Source organism: Cavia porcellus, unplaced genomic scaffold, assembly GCF_034190915.1.
Source record: "Cavia porcellus strain 051 isolate PalLab524CR breed Dunkin Hartley unplaced genomic scaffold, mCavPor4.1 scaffold_49, whole genome shotgun sequence".
Taxonomy (NCBI): Eukaryota; Metazoa; Chordata; class Mammalia; order Rodentia; family Caviidae; genus Cavia; species Cavia porcellus.
Window position 1 is genome coordinate 1,339,336 of NW_026947532.1, and position 20,954 is coordinate 1,360,289.

The 20,954-nt window shown below is 53.9% G+C and overlaps 1 protein-coding gene and 1 long non-coding RNA gene across 2 annotated transcripts in view; both read left to right on the plus strand.

Moving 5' to 3' along the window:
• The first annotated feature begins 1,609 nt into the window (after window positions 1–1,609).
• On the plus strand, window positions 1,610–13,517 carry LOC134475003 (uncharacterized). Its single transcript, XR_010045994.1, has 3 exons — window positions 1,610–1,730; window positions 1,941–3,793; window positions 8,449–13,517. It is a non-coding gene; the product is annotated as an uncharacterized LOC134475003 (long non-coding RNA).
• Window positions 13,518–16,905: 3,388 nt separating this feature from the next.
• Window positions 16,906–20,954, plus strand: part of Adamtsl2 (ADAMTS like 2) — a 57,902-nt gene continuing 53,853 nt past the window's right edge. Inside the window, exon 1 of the mRNA XM_013155872.3 lies at window positions 16,906–17,084. The gene's annotated coding sequence lies outside the window, so the exon portion shown is untranslated. The remainder of the gene's footprint in view (window positions 17,085–20,954) is intronic.

Sequence of the window (20,954 nt, forward strand, 5' to 3'; positions counted from 1 at the left end):
CCTGGCACTGAACCATGAATCAATCACAAATTCTAGAAACCTGCCCCTATGAGGCTTTGGGAGACATCCAGACACACACTGTAACAGGGGGTGCCCCACCATGCCTGGCCTCTGTCTGTTTTTTTTTTTTTTTTTGTCCGTTTCTTTTTTATCGGTACTGGGGATCGAACTCACAACTGCCTGCTTGCAAGGCTTATGCCGCTGAGCTAAATTCCCAGCTCCACCTCTGTCTCTTTTTAAAACTTACTTTATTAAGGTGTGATGTTTGGGCAGCACAAACCACTTCAAGAGTTGATGAGTTTGACGACCATGGAATCCGGAACAACTCCTGGGTCCTGAGGTAGAAGGTTTCTGTCTCCCTGGACGTTTCCCTGGCCTCCAGTCCCTGCCCAGCCCAGTCCCTGCCCAGGAAGTCATGCTGTGCCTTCTGAGACCGTAGATAAGATGGCTCTGCACTGGCGTGGCTGTGTGGTTTGGGGGGCGTGGAACTTCCCCGAAGTGGCTTTCAGGTTGGCCTCTTTTTCTCTCTGAGAAGGGTCACGCGTACAGCCTGTGCACTTCCCTGTCCCTTCTGCGGGGTGGTCAAGAGCCTCTGGTCTGGGCTAGAAGGTGGACGCCGATGCTGGTGGCTTTGGCAGCCCTGCCCAGCTCTGTCCACAAGGACCCTTGTTTGCCACGGAATCTGCTGCCATGGGCGCGAAGGTGGTGTCAGATGTTTTTAAGTTAGTGATGTGATGATTTTCTCCTGTAGGATCGTCTATGGTCCCGGCGGCCTGTGCCACTCCGTGCTGCCAGATGGCTACTTTCCTCTGCCTGGCTCTGTGCTGGGCCCTGCCCAGCTTCTGGGGCAATGGGGCACAGTGGGGCACGGTGCTGGCTCAGAGTCCTGGAAGCCCCTGCTCCCTTGAAGAGCCTGTGTGCTTCCTGCGCTCAGGTCAGGCCCCTGGGCAGGAGGGCTGCTCAGGGACCGGCCTGGCTGTGTCAGTGGCCTTCTGGCCCTGACACACCCATAGGAGGGTGGGGACCCAGCCTTGGCCAGGTCCCTCCCTTCCTGCAGCACAGCCCCAGCCCTTCTGAATCCAGCTGGGGAGGGGCTTTTGCAGAAGAAAGGTCCAAGTGGGGGTCTGGTGGGGCTGCCCCTGCCAGTGCCCTTCCTGGGGGTTTCGGGGTGTGGAAGGTGAGTTCCCCGCAGGGCTTCAGGTGGACGTGAAGAGCCAAAGAACCACCAGGAGGAATGGAGCTGGGGTTGGGCCCAAGAGGCACACATCCCATGGAGGCTGGACCAAGCCCCCTGCCTCTTGGGTGTCTGCCCCTCTCCAGTGCCGTGACCCTCTCAAACCCTGTGGGCATCCAGCAGAGGGGGCCAAGGTTCTCCCTGCCCCTGTGGACCTCCAACCTCCTGTTTGAGTCCTCTCTTCTAATCGAGGTGGATGTGATGGGGCAGGGCCCCCGTGCCACAGCCACATGGGTGAGTGCTGCAGGTGTGGCCAGCTGTGGGCAGAGGAGGCTGGGCTGGTGTGACTCTTGGCTACAGCCATTCAGGCAGAGGACAGCTGGCACCGAGAGATTAGCTTCTTCCTAGGCTTGACAAAGGTCGCTGTAGACCAGTTTAACAGCTTCCTGGTGGCCCAGTCAACTGGCTGGGCTGCATTCTGGGACCAGCACAAGGTCCAAGGTCTCCCAAGGGGCTGCCCGTTTCTGATTTTCTAGGACCAGAGCCCCAGGGCAAGGTAAGGGTAGGGGCAGGCAGGAGAGGCAGGTGGGTAGTGGGTGGGGCCTTCTTCTTCTCCGAGATTCAGAGGACAGAGCTGAGGCCAGTGCTGTCCAGGGTCACGGGAAGGGCTCCTCATGTCCTTGCCCATGCCCATGCCCCTGAGGGAGTGGGACAAGAGGGCAGACAGGGAGGCAGTGGGGGCACTGTGCCTCTCTCCTTCCCACAGATGGGCCGCCCGGGGCCCCAAGGAGAGAAGATCTCTGACACCCAGCTTTCTGGGGTCCCCAATGCCCTCGGTGATGCCCATGGTGATGCCATCCCTGGCTCGGAGGACTCGGACCTGGTGCCCTCAGTGACCCTGGCTGTGGCCCTCACCATGCTGTTCTTCCTACTGCTGGCCTGGTTCGTGTGGGGCCAGGATCGCCAAACCTCCCGCTGACCTGGAGTGGCCCCCTACCAGCTGCCTCAGGATCTGGTTCTAGGACAGCCCAGAGTGACACTGGGGAGTCAGCCAGCGACATTTAACAGTGAGGATAAAGGTCAGAGCTCCCTGCAGGCTGGGGAAGGCATCCCCAGTGGACACCATAGATGTGAAGCTCAGTGGCTTTTTATAGATTTTGGGACAGGTGAACAGGCCAGGTGCAGGGCCACTGGAGGTTGCGGTGTCCGGGCCCCAGTTCTTCATTTGCATTGGACTTTTTCCAGGGCTTCTCCCATTTGTTTAGGGAACTGTTCTTTGTCCCCTGTGTCCCATTAGGCCCTGATATTGGTTTTGCTAAGTCAGGGTCAGCAGCACCTCAGTTCTGAGACACTTCTGCTGGCAAACAGTGCGGCTCACGAGCAAAAGCGTCTGGTGAAATTTTGCTTCTTTTTTTGCAAATTCCACACCAGGTGACAGCGTGAGCCCGGCCAGCCCCACTTCCCCCATGCACCCATCTTCCCCAAAACTGTACAATGAGTGAAGTAAACCGGGCACCACTGCACTTGGCCTGTCTGTCCACACGCTGAGCCCTGACCTCCAGCTTACTGCAGGTCAGCTGTCCAGGCCTGACCCCTCTATCTTCCAGCTCCACAGCAGCTCCAAGGTGGGCATTGTCAAGGGCTGAAGCCCTTAGCCCCTCCCCCGGTTTTGGGTGGACACCTGTCAGCGTTGTCCAGGAGCCTGGCTTCCCAGTGGCCTCACACACCTGTCGACTGAGGCTCCCACGGTCCAGGCCTGGCCACTTGCTCCCCAGGCTGCTCCCGGCCCTGCCTGGGTCCCATCTTCCAGGTTGATTCTGGCTGTCGCAGAGGAAGCCAAGCTGGCCACCGGCCAGTGATTCAGCGGGCGGGGAGCTGCCAGACAAGTGCAACCAGGCACCATGAAGTGGCCATGCCGGCTCTGGGAACCTTGGGCACTCCTGCCCCAGTAGGAGGGTCTTTGGGGTTGTCTCAGCACTCACTGCCCCTTGTGCCTGCCTCTTCTGCTCCAGGGCCCCAAAATCTCTGCAGGGAGGAGACTGAGGGGGACCCGGGGAGGATGCGCTGGCTTTTGCCACCACCTTGTGGCTTAAAGCAGAATTGCACCTTCTGCCTGGTGGTCCCCAGGATGGCGCCTCAGTCAGGCTGGGACAGCTTGGAGGTGAAAGATTTTTTTGTGTTAATGTGAATGTGGCGGGAAAATGAGACGGAGGCTAAGCACAAGACTTGTTACCAGAGAGAACTGCTCTTGGCATTTCTGCATGTCTCCCCCACTTCTGCATCTGTAATGTGACCAGCGTCACCAACACAAGCCATCTTGCTCCAGGGTCACAGGGAACCATCGCAGCTACCATCCAGGCCTCTGGTGCTTCTGCCCCTCCACACTCCCTTCCCAAGCAGAGAGCCTGTGGCTGGGACCTGGAGGTTGCAAGATCGCCTCTCATGGAAGGAGCTCTGGGGCGTAACTCCAGCGCTCAGGAGGCTGGAGTAAATTCAAGAGCAGCCTGGGCTATGAAGTGAGCTGAAGGCTGGCCTGTACTGCACGGAGAGATCCTGTCTAGAAAGGAAAAAAAAAAAAAAAGCACTCAGGCAAGGTGCCTCAGCCTGAGGTAATCTGAGGTAAGCCAGTCTGGGGTAATCTCAGGTAATCCAGCCTGAGGTAATCTGAGGTAATTTTGTCTGGGGTAATCTGCAGTAACTCAGTCTGGAGTAATCTGAGGTAACCCAGTTGGGTAATCTGAGTTAATCCAGCCTGAGGTAGTCTGAGGTAATTTTGTCTGGGGTAATCTGCAGTAACTCAGTCTGGAGTAATCTGAGGTAATCCATTTTGAGGTAATCTGAGGTAACCCAGTTGGGTAATCTGAGGTAATCCTGCCTGAGGTAATCAGAGGTAACCAGTCTGTGGTAATCTGAAGTAATCCAGCTGGAGGTAATTTGAGGTAATCTAGTCTGGGGTAATCTGTGGTAATCCAGCCTGGGGTAATGTGAGGTAGCCCAGCCTGGGGTAATGTGAGGTAACTCAGTCTGGAGTAATCTGAAGTAACCTAGCCTGAGTTAATCTGAGGTAATCTAGTCTGGGGTAATCTGAGGTCACTCAGTCTGGATTGAGGTCACTCAGTCTGGGGTAATCTGAGGTAATCCAGTTTGAGGTAATCTGAGTTAATACAGCCTGGAGTAATCTGAGGTAATCCAGACTGAGGTAACCCAGTCCCGGGGTAATCTTAGGTAACCCAGTCTGGATTAATGTGAGGTAGCTCAGTCTGGAGCAATCTAAGGTAACCCAGTTTGGCTTAATGTGAGTAACTCAGCCTGAGTTAATCTGATGTTATCCAGTCTGGGGAAATCTGAGGTAATCTAGCCTGGGGCAATCTAAGGTATCCCAGTTTGGGATTATCTGAGGTAATCCAATCTGGTGTAATCTGAGGTAATCCAGTCTGGAGTAATCTGAGGTAATCCAGTCTGGAGTAATCTGAGGTAATCCAGTCTGGAGTAATCTGAGGTAATCCAGCCTGGAGTAATCTGAGGTATTGCAGTCTGGAGTAATCTGAGGTAACCCAGTCTGGGGTAATCTGAGGTAATCCAATTTGGAGCAATCTAAGGTACCCCAGTCTGGAGTAATCTGAGGTAAACCAGCCTAAATTAACCTGAGGTAATCCAGCCTGGAGTAATCTGAGGTAACCCAGTCTTGGGTAATCTGAGGTAATCCAGTCTGGGGTAATCTGAGGTGACCCAGTCTGGCTTAATGTGATGTAATCCAGTCTGGAATAATATGAGGTAACCCAGCCTGAGTTAATCTGAGGTTATCTAGCTTGGGGTAATCTTAGGTAACCCAGTCTGGGCTAATCTGAAGTAATCCAATCTGGAGTAATTTGAGGTAATCCATCCTAAGGTAATCTGAGGTAATCCAGTCTGGGATAATCTGAGGTCACCCAGCCTGAGTTAATCTGAAGTAACCCAGTATGGGGGTAATCTGAGGTAACCCAGCCTGAGTTAATCTGAGGCAATCCAGTCTGGGGTAATCTGAGGTAATCCAGCCTGAGGTAATCTGAAGTAACCCAGTGTGGAGTAATCTAAAGTAATCCAGCCTGAGGTACTCTGAGGTATCCCAGTCTGGAGTAATCTGAGGTAATCCAGCCTGAGGTAATCTGAAGTAACCCAGTGTGGAGTAATTTGAGGTAATCCAGGTTGAGTTCATCTGAGTCAATCCAGTCTTGGGTAATCTGTGGTAATCTGAAGTAGTCCAATCTAGCATAATCTGAGGTAACCCAGCCTGAGTTAACTGAGGTTATCCAGTCTGGGGTAATCTGAGGTAACCCAGTCTGGAGTAATCTGAGGTAATCCATCTTGAGGTAATCTGAGGTAACCCAGTCTGGGGTAATCTGAGGTAATCTAGCTTTAGGTAATCTGAGGTAATCCAGATTGGGATAATCTGAAGTGACAGTGAACAAGGCAGTGGGCAAAGGCTCTTAGAGCTCTCAGCCCCTGTCGGACCTGTCAGATGTGGGGGAGACCCCTGGCATTAGGGGAGAGGCTGCCCTTGCTCTCAGGGGTGGTTCCCCTCACATCGTGGCTGGGAAGGAAGGCCCAGGCAGGCATGTGGTGGTTGAACTGCTGAACTGGAGCAGCATGGTGGGCTGTGGCTGCCTGAGGGTGGTGGCCGGCGGCGTAAAGAGGAGACCTGGAGAGGGAGTGCTGATGGCCGCTAGCTCTCCTATTGCCCAGGATCCTCCTGGTGGGCCTTCATGAGCTTCTTCCTGACAGGAGCTTGGCTGTTCTTACCAGCAGGGAGCTCAGGATGGTGCTGTCGCCAAAGATGGCTGCGGTTCCCTCTGGGGAGCCTGGTCCTGAGCTGGGCATTGCCTCCTGGCCCTGGTGCAGGCCCTTCGCCCCACTGGACAGGCTCTCTGGCCCCCCGCTGACCTCTGGGCCTTCCCAGCACGGATCCATGAAGCAAACTGGCACAGTCCTTGTGGGCTCTGGACCTCCAGCTGGACTCGTAGAGGCACTGTCATGGGCTCTGGGTCTTCAGCTGGCCTCATGCAGGACACCGCTGTGGGGTCCAGCCCTTGGCTGAATGTCCTGAGTCGTCAGTGCTGTGGACAGATGTCCTGCACTTTCACGTATTTAACTCTGGTGGCCACCATAAAATAATGTTATCAATTCTGTGTCCTGACTCCAGTTGTCCCCTACAGCCCTGACCATAACACCCAGCCTAGCCTGCCCCGCTCTCTGTGGCTGGGTGGCAGGGAGTGACCACCGAGCGCTAAGTCCACGTCCAGGCCAGGAGACCGAGCAGCTGCCTCCTTCTCCAAGTGACCGGGCAGAGGAGCACAGGGCTGGCCTAGCTGTCCCCGGTGACAGCGGCTACAATACTCTGGGCCAGAAACTTTTTCTTTCTTTCTTTCTTTCTTTTTTGTCTTTTTCCTTTTTATTGGTGCCAGGGATTGAACTCACGACTGCCTGCTTTCAAGGCAGGCGCTTATGCCGCTAAGCTAAACCCCCAGCCCCATAGGCCAGAAACTTCTAAGGGAACCTCAGGAGAAAGCTCTAGATTCGTGCTCCACGTTGATGAGGGCTCAAGGGACATTGGCGGGTGGCCGGAGAAAGGCTTGAGGCACCAGGCTGTCCTTCTGGAAAACCCAGATGTTCTCTTCAGTCTTGCATAGTTTTAAAGCCAGTCATGCATTCCTGACTAAGTGGAGGACAGGAGTGTGGACAGACCATTTCCCCGAACTGTGCCAGCCACTCCTGTCCGAGGGACGGTCACCATGGGCCCCACTGGCACTCAGTCTACTGAGGGCAGCAGCTTCCTGGCTGCCCAGGTGCACCCAACGCTTCCTGGTCCACCCATCCCGAAGAGGCTGGTTGCAACTTAAGGCCAGAAAGGTTGCAGACAGGTGCCCACAGCCACCCCAAGGGCGGCATCCTGTCGCTTCCGGTGCTTCTATTCTTTTTTTTTTTTATATCTTTTTATCGGTACCAGGGATCGAACTCACGACCGCCTGCTTGCAAGGCAGGTGCTTATGCCGCTGAGCTAAATCCCCAGCCCCAGGTGCTCCTATTCTTCCAGAGTAGCTATCTTCTTCTTTTTGACCTTTTCAATAAAAACCATCTTTTATTATTTATCTATTTAGTTTTGCTTTTTGAGACAGAGTCTCACTGTGATTCAGGCTGGTCTTGAGTTCACTGCATAGCCCAGGCTGGCCTCGAACTCTCGGCGATCCTCCTGCCTCAGCCTCCCAAGTGCAGGGATGACGGGCATGCGCCACCAAGCCCAGGGTATCTGCTTGGGTTTTACAGTCTGCCTCTTTACTTTGTTACTGCAGCTGAGGGTTTACAGTCCCAACAGGATCCCCCCCCCCCAGTGCAGCCCAGCAGTGGCGTGGCGCAGAGGGGTGATGACCTAGGTTTTTATTTAATGAATTAAGTTTATGAGTACATTTTAGATACACACAAGGATCATTCGGCATAGAGAATTTGTACCTGTACATGATATATCTTGATTCTTCTTTTTTCCTGTTCCCCTGCCCTCTCTTCTATCCCTCTTTCCCTCTCTATTTACAAAAGCTTTGTTTCCATTTTTCCTTCTTTTCTCTCCTTTCCTTTCCTCCTTACTCTCCCTGGTTCCCCTCCCCACTTGAATATTTTCTTCCCCTTTGCATCTCTGTTATATGTTTGTTCCTTATTTACACTTTCACTTTCTCAGTCCAGAGAAGCAACATAGCCTTTACACATGTGTGTCTGATTTATTTCACTTAAGAGTATGGACTCAAGGTGATCCAGTTAGCTAGAAATGTCTCAGGCTTATCCTTCTTTATGGCTGAGTAGTACTTCACTGTATAAAAGAACCACGTCTACCTTATCCATTCATTGATTGGCAGGCATTTGGGCTGTCTCCAGGATTTGGCTCTTACAAACTGTGCCCCTATATGCATGGATGTGCCTGTATCACTATGGGAAGACACTTAATTCCTTAGGGAAGAGACCAAAAAGGGAACAGCTGGGTCCAATGGACCTCTAATCCTAGGTTTTTGAGGAATCTCCACACTGATTTCCGCACTGGTCTGCACGCCCACCAACAGAGGAGCAGGTTTCTTTCCCTACAGCCCCTCCGGAGTTTGCTACTGGCCTGTCACAAGTTACAACACGACTGCTTATCGTTTTGTCTGTTGCTTTTGGAGTCATCTTGGATTTCCTGGGGCCTGGAACAGAGGTAATAAATAGTGACTGATCACTGAAGGCCTTGAAGCTAATCACCTCTCTCCTGTTTCCAGCAGCTACCTGAGAACCTGACAGACAGCTGGACGCAGCTGCTAGGAGGACTCTGCCCTTCAGGACCAGAGGGGAGTAGCAGGGAGGGTGAGTCTCCTCCCTGGGCTGGGCTGGGCCTGTCCCTGAAAGGAGGACGGGCTTCCTTCGGCCCAGAAACCGGCTGACAGTGCTTCCGCCATAAGTCGTGGGCATCCTGGGCCAGTGTCTTGGTCTTGGTTCCCATCCTGGAGTTGGCCTTCATTAATGCTTCTCACAACCTGGTCATGCTCTGTAGTTCAGATACCAGGAACTTAGTATGCGGCCCAGCAACTCACAGGGATCCTCCTGCCTCAGCCTCCTGAGTGCTGGGATTACAGGTGTGCAACCCAGCTTCAGATTTCTTCTTGTGTGACAGCCATCAAACTACTGGTGAGGACCCGAACCCAAGATCAGAACCTGCTTCCACATTTGGGGTTCATCAAGAAAGCCTAGAAGGTGGAACTGGGAGCCTTGAGCTTGTAGACTCATCAGAATGGGGGTTTCAAGGAGGGTCCGTGCCCCTGGTCAGCTGGGAGCAGATGGAAACTCCTCCTTCGGGGCCCTCAGAGCTTTCGGGAGCAGGTTGCTAGGGAAGAGTGCGAAGAGCAGGGGAGATGGACAAGCCCCTCCCTTGCCTCCACTGCACTCCAGACGGTGCCAAGCAGTTGTTCCTGCTTTTGGCACAATAAATAAGGAACAAAGGTTAGGGGATCTCCTAGGTCAGCGCTGGCCCTGGAGCTCCCAGCCTGAACTTATGACTGCGGCCCTTTTTCCTCTGCCTTCCAGGCTCAGGAATATGCACTGTGTCTCATCAATACGATTAAGGCGAGTGGATTCTGGGCCGGGCACCCGTGCTGAGAGCCTTCAGCGGCTTGCACCCTGCTGGTCTCCTGCCAGTCCCATCTCTAAGCTCCCTTTCCTTCTGAGCCCAGGTGACCAGCTCCCTCTTTCCATGGTTGCCACCGCCCCTGTCCTGTGTGCATGCTCCTCTGTCCCCCTGTCACCTTCTTGGTCTGTGTCATGCCTTTGCTGGCACAGACTGGCCCTGAGCACAGTTTCCTGTGATCTTTGTGGCTTGGTTTTTCCCTCGTTGTGCACAAGAGCCAGGACTGTCTTTGGTGGGGTGTTCGGATCCCGGCGATTCTGAGAGAATTTTTGGCACAGCTAAAAAGATAAGAAGTATGAAATAAGAGTGGCCTTTACTTTAAGAATGTGGAGAGAGACTCCATGACCTCCGGGGTCTGGCATTCTCTCTGCCTGACACGTGGTGCGGGGCCATACATATAGCTTAGGTTTGGGGTGGAGCCTAAGGGGCATTACTGATGCACAGGTAGCCCATTGGAATTCATTTTGTGCCACAGGTAAATTGCTTAGGGGTGGGGAAGATGACCTCAAGATAGAGCCTCTTGGTTCAGCCTCCCACCGCTGCAGCTTCCATCCAGGGCACAAAATCCTTTAATTCCTGTCTTTTTATTATTTGGAAAAAGGGTGAAGTTTTTCTTTCTTTTATTGCTTCCTGCTGAAAGGGGGCACTGTACTGGGGTTTAGGAGTGTTGACAGGATGACTGTTGATGTCCATGTAGAAGCTGGTGCCAGGTGTTTTAATCAGGACAACTTTATCACTGGTGAATGCCCATATGTTAGACTGGAAAAAGAAAGAGACAAGGTCTGATGAGGAGGCAGGCCACTATCATATTTAAGGACCCAGGTGAGGTAGGAGGAAAGGTGCCTTTGATTTAGATATGTCATTTTATCAGGACCAGGTTGAGGTAGAATCATTGCCACAGTAAGGTAGAATTCTGAAAAATAAGTGTAGGGTTATGAGAGGTTATTATTAGGTAGAATTCTGAAAGGTAAGTGTGGGGTTATGAGAGGTGATTATTCCCCATCTGAGAGAGTAAAAGTTAAGAGGGTAGATAAGGCTTGTGTCTGGTATGCATGATGTGGGAGTCTTTAGAAAAGACTGTTGAGAGTCCTGCTATAAAAAGGATAATTAGTAGAATGTAAGAAATTAGGAACCAAATTGGATAACAAAACATGACAGCCTGAGAGTTGTGGCTGTGAGGCCTTGGTGAGGTGGAGATGAGTGGGCAAAATGATAGTTAGATCTAGGGTTGGGAGGGCACCACTTAGCCTGAGTGATGTGAAACCAGGATGGCAGTCTAACAACTTTGACCACTGTTGAGGTTGCCAAGAAGACCAGGTATGGGCCGCTCCACCTTGGTTGTAGTCCTTGGGATGATTTGCTGTAACAGGATTTTAGTAAGTATATCAGCAGTCTCCCTGGTTGTGGGAAAGGCTTTTATTTATCCTGAAAAAGTACAAACAAAGGTGAGAAGGTAAAATTTATCTGTCAGTCTTGACCAGGGTTGTGTCTGAGAAACTGGTAAATACGAAAGAAGGGGGTGCTGTATATCCCTGAGGAGAGAGTTTACTAGAGATAACAGGTGTAAGCTGTTGAGACCTCAGAGTGTCTAGGTCAGTCGGCATAAACACAAAGGAATAAAAAGGCATTTTTTAAGATGTAGGACTGTAGGGCTGGGGATTTAGCTCAGCGGCATAAGTGCCTGCCTTGGAAGCAGGCAGTCATGAGTTTGATCCCCAGTACCGATAAAAAGGAAAAAAGATAAAAAAAAAAAAAAAGATTTAGGACTGTAAAGTGAGTGGTGGAGGGAGGGTTTGGCACCACTGGGTGGATTGGGGTAACAGCACTATTGAGTATCTTAAGGTCTTGTAATAGAGGGTAAGACCCATCAGGCTTGAGTACCAGGAGATTAGAAGTATTATAGGGTGAAGGGGTAGGTTTAAGAAAACCATTGTCTAAAAGGCACTTAATTATAGGTTTAAGTACCTGTAAATGTTTGGAAGCTATGGGATATTGGGGAACACAAGGAAGAATTGAAGGATCCCTGAGATGAATTAATAATAGGCATGGCATGGGCAGTGCAGGTGGGATTGGAGGTATCTCAAACTATGGGATCGACCAGAGAAGAAGCAGTCTGGAACCTGATGAAATAGGCCCTGTCTGTAAAGGCTGCATAGGTTGGCTATCAATACCCCCTATAGAGACTGAGGACTTAATATAATGGCCTGAAAGCTCAGGAAGAACCCTATACATGGCCTCTATGTCCACAAGTATAGAGAATGTCTTACCTGAGACTTCTAGTGGGACTTGGGACTCTGAGAAGGATACCTTAATGAGGGCTGTGGACCCTGAACCCCATTAGTCTTCAGCAGCAAATCCAAGCAGATCTGTCAGTGATGAATCTAGCAGTGTTGGCATTTCCTGTGAGGGCTAGAATTTAGGATGGCTTACCCACTCTCTGGTGGCTAGGACTGTCCAGTAGTCCTGGGGTAAGGTCCCAAAGGAACGCCAGGATGGAGCACTCTCTTGCCCAATGTCCTTTTGCTACATTTGAGGCATGATCCAGGAAGGGCTCAGGAAGCTCCACCTTGTGTTGGTTTACCTATCTCAAAGCCCCAAGTGTCACTGCTAAAAGATCAGATTGTTATTTTTTTATCTCTGTTGTTGAAAACATGAAAAGCCATATTAAGAAGGTCTCCCTGTGGGGTTTGAGGGCCAAGTTTAGCCTTTTGTCTTGGGATCTGGTCCACAGTAGAAGGTATCTGTAGAATTAATTAAGTATGCAGGAGCCAAATACAATCAACAGGGTGTTTATGATTATAACTTTAGTAATGGCTTCCCATAAGGAGGATAAGGTCCAGAGAATTTTAGGAACTGACATGTCATTTATTTGTCATATATAAGTATCTCTTTATGCTATTAAAATATCTAATGCCATCTGATTTTTTGAGGATGGCCTGTTTTATTAATTTTACCTTTTTATTTAGGAGAGAGATCAGCTACGGTGTCATTTAACACCAGTTGAATACAATTAATTATGGCTCGGTGGAGTGCGGAGCCAGGGCAGGCAGACAGGCTGGGAAAGGCTCAAGCCTGGCCTCTGCCCCAGTGTTGGTCTGTGTGTTTTGCATGCATCATATAACCTTTTTTTCTGGAAAAGATGTAGTGGTTCCCAGCAAAAGGAATCCAAAAGGAATTTATAATTACCTCTTAATTTCAGGTGTTAAACATCTAGAAGATTGATAACAGTACAGTGCAATATAGGCAGTAAGCTTAACAAAGAACATTAAATGGCTACCAACCATGAGTGTTTTAACATTTGAACGCTGAAGAAATTTGTGAAATATCTCTAAGCGTATGGCTGGATCTGAAAGAAAACATTTGTCATCATACATTACATAAACTTTTGTTTAAAATTATTTGACTGGTTTACTCATGTTGGTCTGATTTGTATCTCTTGGCTAGAACACAAGAAAAAGACAGCAGAAACAATCCCCATTTTACACTTGAAAGTATGAATATACCTTCAGATCACCAGCAATGAATTGTCTTAGTCATATGAACTTTAGTTGAGGTGTCTCACATAAGGCTATGGGAGATTATTGAAGGCTTTAATTGATAAACAAGGCTGGTAAAATTACCAGGTGGCCACTTCCCTGTTTATCACTTAAAGTTTGTCTATTGTCTTTTCACCCCAGTTTATTTAACCAGTTTTAGCAACATTTTGACCAGCTGGCAAACTAGGTGGAAGCATGTTTTTTTGTTGTTGTTTTTTGTCTTTTTGAGACAGGGTCTCGCTATGCAGTTCAGGCTGGCCTTGAGCTCACTTTGTAGCCCAGGCTGGTCTTGAACTCAAAACGATCCTCCTGCCTCAGCCTCCGGAGTGCTGGGATTACAGGCGTGAGCCAGCACGCCCGGCTGAAGCATGTTTTTTAATATAACCCAAATAAAACTTGATTAAATGGTTTGAGAATGTAAAAGGGAAAAAAATGTTGAGCTCAAACAAGAAGGAACAGCTGTTCACAGAGCAGACAAATGGACAAACATGGACAATCTGTAAACAGACTGAACAAACAACAGATATATCTTATAAAATCAGAGTGCACTCTAATATATTTGGCCAATTTGAACTGTATTAAATAAGACTTGTGAATCCTTTTGTAAATTAGAGATCTCTTGAAATAAGAATTGGCCCCTTTTTTCCCCCGTAGTGTCTGGTTGTCTCCTCCTCTGAGCTGCTACTCAGAGCCGTGCTTGCGCTGGGGGGCGGGGAGCTGGGACTGCTTGGGAGACGTGAGAAGTGCACAGGGTAGGGGCGGAGTGCGCAGGGTGGGGGCGGAGTGCGCAGGGTGGGCAGAGCACCACCAGGGCACAGCCCAACGCTGTCTGCATGCACCTCCCCCAACACTGTCCAGCGTACCTCCCACATCCTGGCTGGAAAGGCGGGTCAGCGCCCCGCGTGGGGAGGGACTGAGAAATGGGTGAAGCAGGGAGGAAAGAAGGACACTGAGAAAGCTGGGGAGTTTGGTGTGTGAGATACAGGGGGAAAGCTGTAAAGAAAGACGCTGTCTCCTAAGTGTGGGGAGGGGGAGGGATCCTGGAGGAGCAGAGGGAGAGAAGGACACATTCTCAAAACAAAGGCCCAAAGATGGAGAGTTTTTGCAAACTTGTCCTCAGTGTGATAAGCTATCAATAGGTATGGTCTTTTGGGGGGACTGGAAGTGGTCCCCAAGATAACAAAATATGGTGTGGGGCCCGGCCTACAGAGTCACAGTCAGGTGAGCCTACGGACTGTGACCTAAGGCAGGTCAGGTTAGGTCGTCACCTAACTTCTTAGACCTACAGTGATAGGTAATCAGTTCCAAAACTCGGTCATCACCAAAAGGCATGAGTGGATTTCCCATAGATTACAGTAACGGCTCTGCCTCAGGGCTCTAAGGGACATGAGAGCTTAAAGGCTCTGCCTCAGAGCTGCCTAAGGATGTGAGAGTACCACTTGAGTCCAAGAAATGGTAAGAAAACCCATGTGGGGCCTGGCCCAGCGCCTAGCAAGCTCCGGAGTTTGCTCACCTGTGGTAAATGAATGAGACCGGTGTTGTTTGCAAACCAGCGGCACAAGTTTAGCACCTCCGGCATGTTGAGAAGTAGGGAATTAATCCAGTATGCAGTCCAGTTCGTGAATCAGCAGGGGACTCAAGACTGGGAGATCCCAGCAGTCTCTTGTCTTTGGTTCCGGTCAGGGAACCATCTGATAGAATTTTTGGCACGGCTAAAAAGATAAGAAGTATGAAATAAAAATGGCCTTTATTTTAGAAATGTGGAGAGAGACTCTATGACCTCCGGGGTCTGGCATTCTCTCTGCCCGACACATGGTACATATAGCTTAGGTTTGGGGTGGTGCCTAAGGGGCATTACTGATGCACAGGTAGCCCACTGGTATTCATTTCTCACCACAGGTAGGGCTTAGGGGTGGGGAAGATGACCTCAAGATAGAACCTGTTGGTTCTGCCTCCCAGCCTCCCACCGCTGCAGCTTCTCATCCAGGGCACAAAATCCTTTCAGGTTCCACGAAGCCAGAGGCCTCCACCTTGCCCTTGGCATAGCCTGGTGCTAAGGAGGAGCTTGGGCTGCTGGTGGGGGGGGGGTGCTGTGGAAAAGCCCCCAGCAGCTGCCTCCATCTGGCTCAAGCCTGGGGTGCCCGTGTGCCTGGATCCTGGCCTCACATGCTGGGTGTGAGCGCAGCTTTGGGTGCAGGGCCAGGCCAGGGAGGATCTGCACCCTCCAGGGGAGCAACTCAGGGATCCCTTTTGTAAGCAGTGTTGTTCCGCTCCAGGCCTTTTCCTGTCGTCTCCTCCTCCTCTTCCAGGGGTGCTGCATGGCCTGAGGCTGCAGCAGGGGAGCAGGTGCTTTGGGTGGTTGGTCCCCAAGGGGGTAGTGACTGGGCCTGGGCATGGGGCTGGTGCTTTGGAGGGGCTGGAGGTGGGTGGGCGGAGCTGCTCCTTCTGTGGGCAGTGCTGGGGATGGGTACCCCATCCCCGTGTGTGGGTGCACATGTGTGTGTGTGTGTGTGTGTGTGTGTGTGTGTGTGTGTGAGTTTGCATGGCTGTGCCTGTGTGTGTTTGGGGGTGCATCACTGTTTCAGCATGTTTTTTTTTTTTTTTTTTTTTTTGTCTTTTTCCTTTTTATCGGTACCAGGGCTCAAACTCATGACTGCCTGCTTGCAAGGCAGGCGCTTATGCCGCTGAGCTAAATCCCCAGCCCCCTTCAGTATGTATTTATGCATGTGCCTATGCCAGCACGTGTGCACCTGCTGAGACAGGTGTGTTTGCGTGTGTCTGTACGTGAACATGCATCCCAGTGTACGTCCCTGTGTGTTCATGTGTGTATATGTGTATGTCCATGTGTGCACCTGTGTTTGCGTGTATATGTCTGTGTATGTCTGCGTGTGTCTGTGCATGCGTTCGTGCGTGCATGTTTCCTTGTGCCGCTGTGTGTCTGTGCGCGTGCCTCTATGTCTGCCTGTGCCTGTGTGGGGCAGCCTGGGGAGGGGCAGGCAGCGGCCGGCAGTCAGGCATCTTCCTGCCTCAGCAGCCTCCACAGGCAGGAGGGGGAATGTCTATCACACCTGGACCCCCAGGGAGAGGGGACAGGGATGCGTGACGGATGATTGTGTGGAAGGGGGACCCAGGCTGCTGAGTGTGAGCAGGAGACCCCCACTGGAAGCCAGTCCTGCACACTTGAGACTCACATACAGCCCTGCCTGCTGCGCCTGGGCACCAGTCGAGTCCAGCTTGGGACCAGAGCAGGGGGATAGGAGAGGGCAAGGGGAGGCCACCCTGACCTGAGCCCCATACTTCAGTTCTTGGATCCTTGCCATGGGACCTTCCCTCCGTGAGCCTCGGTCTCTCTGTCTGTAGCACAGGACCGGCCAAGGCCTGGGGCCCCGAGGTGGCTGAGAGTGGGGCAGATGCCCCCCCTGCCAGTCTGGCGTCTGTCTCCTCTGGCCACGGCCAACACCCTCTCCCGGGCTGCCACCAGCTATTTGTGGCCACTAAGTAGCATGACAGCTGCTTTGCTTGGTGAAGTGTGACATTGCACTTTTCCGGATGGCTGGACGCTCCCTGGCTTGAAGTGCGCTAAGTGACAACCTCACTGTGTCCTGCCATCCCCCTTTACCCGTGTCCCCGCCTGCCTCCTCGCTCTGTGCTGGCCAGCGGTGGCAGTGGCAGGCTCAGGGCCAGACCGCCCCTGTCCTGTGTTCAGACAGGGCCCAGATGGAGTCCTGCAGCCGCAGGTGGCCTTGGGACACTTCCTCGGTTATTTTTGGCCCCTGAGCTGGCCGGTGGACTCCCTGCCAAAAGCAATTACTGAATTTTCATCTTGTTTTGCTGGCGGTTTAGAGAATGTCAAAAATGTTCCCCAGGAGACCCGAGGGCACCCTGGGGTGGGGAGGCGGGGGCTCGGGGGCCAGCTGTGCCCTGTCTGTCTCGGGAGCAGGCCTGCAGGGTGATGGAGGAGGGCCACGTGCCAAGGTTGCTGTTAGCTGCTGCGGGCCCCTAGTCCTGCCTGCTGCCCTGAGGCCTGGGTGCCCTGTCTGGTGCCCAGCTTTCCTCTATCCTGACACGGCCGGGGGCAGGAGAGGTAATCAAGGCTCAGAGATGTCTGTCAAGGTCCCGGGAGGCAGTGGGGTCCCCAGCTGCCACCGGATGCCGTGACTGCCACGGCATGCCCAGGAAGGGCTGCGCCAGCTCTGAGGTAGGCAGTGGGGCTGTGGAGGCCTCAGGGGCCAGATGGGACCTGCCCCAGGCTCTCCGTCCACCCTGGTCACCCTGGACCTGGGGGCCTGACCATTTCCCTTCTGACTGCTGGGTTGCTGGCTCTGAGCGCCATACTGGCAAGGGGGATTCCGGGTTTGTGGGTGATGGTGGTGGGAGGCTGCTAGGATCCCTGACCTCCTGTTGGGGCCCCGTGCCTGGACTTCCTCGACCCCAGCACCCAGGAAGTGCACCCTACCCTGAAGGGACTGTAACCTCGGGAGCCTGGGCGAGAAGAAGCAGTGATGACCGGGTCCCCAGATGGCCAGGATGTGGTGGTCTTGGCACAGGCGTCCTGGCACCTGTGTTCCAGAAGCCCTGGCCAGACCCAGCAGTGGCATCTGTGGCAGCCCAGCAGCGGGCTCGAGCTATGCCAGCTCTGGACCCACTTCCAGCCCCAGTGCCACCCAGGGTTCATGGGCAGCGACTCCGGCAGGGAACGGCATGACTGGGGGAAGGGGTGGCCTGGAGGTGCCAGCATTTGGGTGCCCTGCTTCTCTGCTGCTGTCTTGGACCCCAGGGGTCTTAGGGCATCGGCTTCCCTCCTGCCTTGTGCTTCTCATTCCTCAGAGGCCTTGGGGTTGGGCTCAGGAGGACAGGCAGGGCAGGGGCACGGGGTTGGGGGGCAGTTCTAGGGCTGGACAGGTTCAGGGACGGGTTCAGAGACCTTGGGGTCTGTGCCTACACTGGGCAGGCTTCGGGGAGCCCCTTGCCTGTGTCTGCCCCTTCCCTGAGGGGCTGTGCTGTGCTGACACGGTAGCCTCTACTCCTGGTCTAGCTGGGAACGGGGGACAGTCCCTGAGAAGATTTCAAGCCCTCAGCACACTCTTGACGTCCACCTCAAGGGGGCTTTGCGGAGGGGCGTGGGTGGGACTCCCAGAGGAGGGCTCTGGGCTGTGATCTCTGTCATCACCGTCTGCCGCCAGCCTCTCGGGGTGTACAGGGGTGCAGGGTCACCTTCCCCTCTGTTCTGGGGAGGGATCTGCCCAGGCTCTGTGTGGGTGGCTGTGTACCAACAGGACCCTGCTGCCTATCTTAGGGGTCAGTGCCACACCCATCACGGGCGGTCCAGTGTGACCTGTCCTGTCCTCGGAAAGCTCTGGCCTGGGGGGAACAGGAAACTGAAGACCCACAGCAGGCATGAGAGCCATGGACGAGGTCCAGAGCTGGGCTGTCTCCCAGGGGACAGCCACAGGGGGCACAGTCACCCCTGACTCTGGGCAGGGGCAGCTGGCCGGGGGTGGGTGCCATGTGGGTGCCAGAGGTGCCTTATCACCCTATGTCCATACGGCCTGGGCTTCTAGCTGGCCCTGTCACTTGCTCTGGACACATATTTACAACTGCAGGGGAGGAAGTCGGGGGAGCTCGCCTGCCTCTGCCACAGCATCGGAGGCGTCATCTGGAAGACACAGCAAGCGTCTGTCCATGGCTTGGCCTGTCATCAGCCGCTGAGCCTGGGGTCCCCAAGGCTGTGCTCCCCCACAGGCAGCTCCTGTGTAGGCCTCGGAGCTGGCAGATTCCCGCAGTGGGGCTGGCTAGGAGGGGCCCTGGTTCTTTCTGCAGATAACAGGTAGGATTTGCTCCTGAGGCCTGGAAGATGGACATCAGGTTTCTTCTGTCCCCACGGGGGCTGGACAGCAGGTCCAGGTGCTTCAGAGGCCCTGGACATGCCTGGGATGCCTAGAGGGCAGCTGTGGGTGTCACACCAGGACCTTTCTCATCAGGAGTGGTGAGGCCCCCTCTGTCCAAGCTCAGGCACCAAGAGGGGTTTCTGCGGGGCTGGGGGCTCGGGGTCTGCAGCCTTTACACCCAGCTCCCTGGCCTTCTCCCTTCTGCCCTGGCCACCGTCTTCTGGGCCCCTGTGTGAGGGACACACTGAGTGATGAGCACTCAGGTGGGACAGGCAGGCTTGCTGCAGCCTGGGGCCCAGGTGGCCTGGAGCTTCTCATGGGAGTCGGCCAGGAGGCCCCAGTGAGCCATGGACTCTGTGAGTCCGAGGAGTCCAAGCTGCTGGCCAGTGCAATGAATGTCAGGGCCCACAGCCAGTACCCGGATTGGGGAACCACCCTGGCTTTCTCCCTGCCTTTTCTTGAGTCCCCACCCCTGGGCTTTTTGGAATCCACAGTCATGGTTGCCTTGTGTGTCCTGTGGAAGGACTTTGCCCAGGAAGGAGCTGCGAGTGAGTGTGCTTGCGTGTGCACTTGTGCCTGTGCCACCTGAAGCCCCTGGCTGGCAGCATCCTGTGCTCCTGTGCCTGCTGAAGTCTGGGTTCTGCTCCGGGGTCGGTGCCTGCCGGTGTATACGTGCCTCGTGCTTCTGGTCACTATGCTGGGGGTGGGGACAGGGCGGAGATGGTCGCTCCTACGCGTCTGCAGGAGGTCCTGGGCTGCTTCTCACCGCTGGGGCCTCCTGACACCGTCCCCACCTCCCCCAAGCTGGCTGGCCCCAGACGCAGACTCCAGGACCTGGACTGGGCCCCTGGCCTCTGGAGGCCCAGCTGCAGCTGGCGTGGTTTCTCCTCATCAGGAGCCAGAATCCTCGACTCCCTCCAGGCGGCTGGGGCGGAACAGCCAGGCCTCCGGAGTGGGCTCCTGGGGCAGCTGGGGATTGTGAAGGTGCACAGCCCTCCCACCAGGCCCCTCCACACACTCCAGTCCCCCAGCTTGGCTCAGGCTGACCCGGGAGCTGGCAAAGGCCGCTGCGAGACGCTGATCACTGCTCTTGGCCAGCGCCTGTGGGAGATGGCGCCGAGGGAGGCTGAGAGGCCTGAGGCCGTGCGTGGCGGGAAACAGGACAGTCAGGGAGGACTGGACCCTGTGCTGGGGACTGCTTCCAGGCTCGAGTCATGGCCCTGTGCGAAGCGTCTGGGGACTGGCAGCCCTGCACGAAGGGCAGCAGAGCAGGCAGCCGAGCACCCTGGTGGCATTTGTGGTCTTCTCATTTGTTTGGGATTTTCTACAACATGCAGGAAATTTTGAAAAAGTTGGGTGCATCCTAGAATCATCGCCGACCTTTGTGCTGCTTATGGAGTAAGAAAGGTAAATGAATATCAGATCAGAGACCTGGAGGCACCCCTCACTTGCACACCGAGGGTGTGGCCACCGCCCAAGGGCCGAGGAGCTGGAGGGAGACAGTCAGGGGACCAGGTCCTGGCTCTCTGAGGGCTCCGCCAGGTGGGAAGACACCGGCCTACGAGAGGGCTGATGAGTGGAGGGGTCACACAGGAGGGCCAAGAAGGAGAGAAGAAAGGCACCCCAGAGGTGTGCAGGGAGAGGGGGCAGCATACCAGTGGAGCAGGTACACACTAACACACAAGCACAAGGCGCACACATACTGTACACGCATTCTGGCAAGGCCGCTGGCCGGGCAGTGTCTCAGCCTGGCAGGAGATGGGAGTTGAGAGCAAACACCGCTCCACCTTGCTCTGCATGGAGAGGGTGGTGCCCCCTCCTGAGCTGCATTCTCAGCCAACAGCCAGTCCCAACCCATGGTGACTTGCGTGCAAGATTTGGGGACAGGCTTCAGTGGTCCCTCAAATTCCCCAATTGGCTCCGGAACAGTTCAGCACAGGCGCCAGGCAGTACTTCTGCAGCTGTGCCCACCCTGCCACCATGAGAGCAGGTGGCACCTGCCTAGTTTGCGACCAATGCCCAGCCTGTGGCAGTTCAGACAGAAGGCCTGCACCTTCCCCGATTGGGGACTGAGATGTTCCCACCATGGGCAGGCTGAGATGGGGCCAGACAAACGCCAGGACACGCTGTCCCCTGTCTTAGCCTGCTGGAGCGGGGCCCGTGCTGGGGACAGCGTCTGA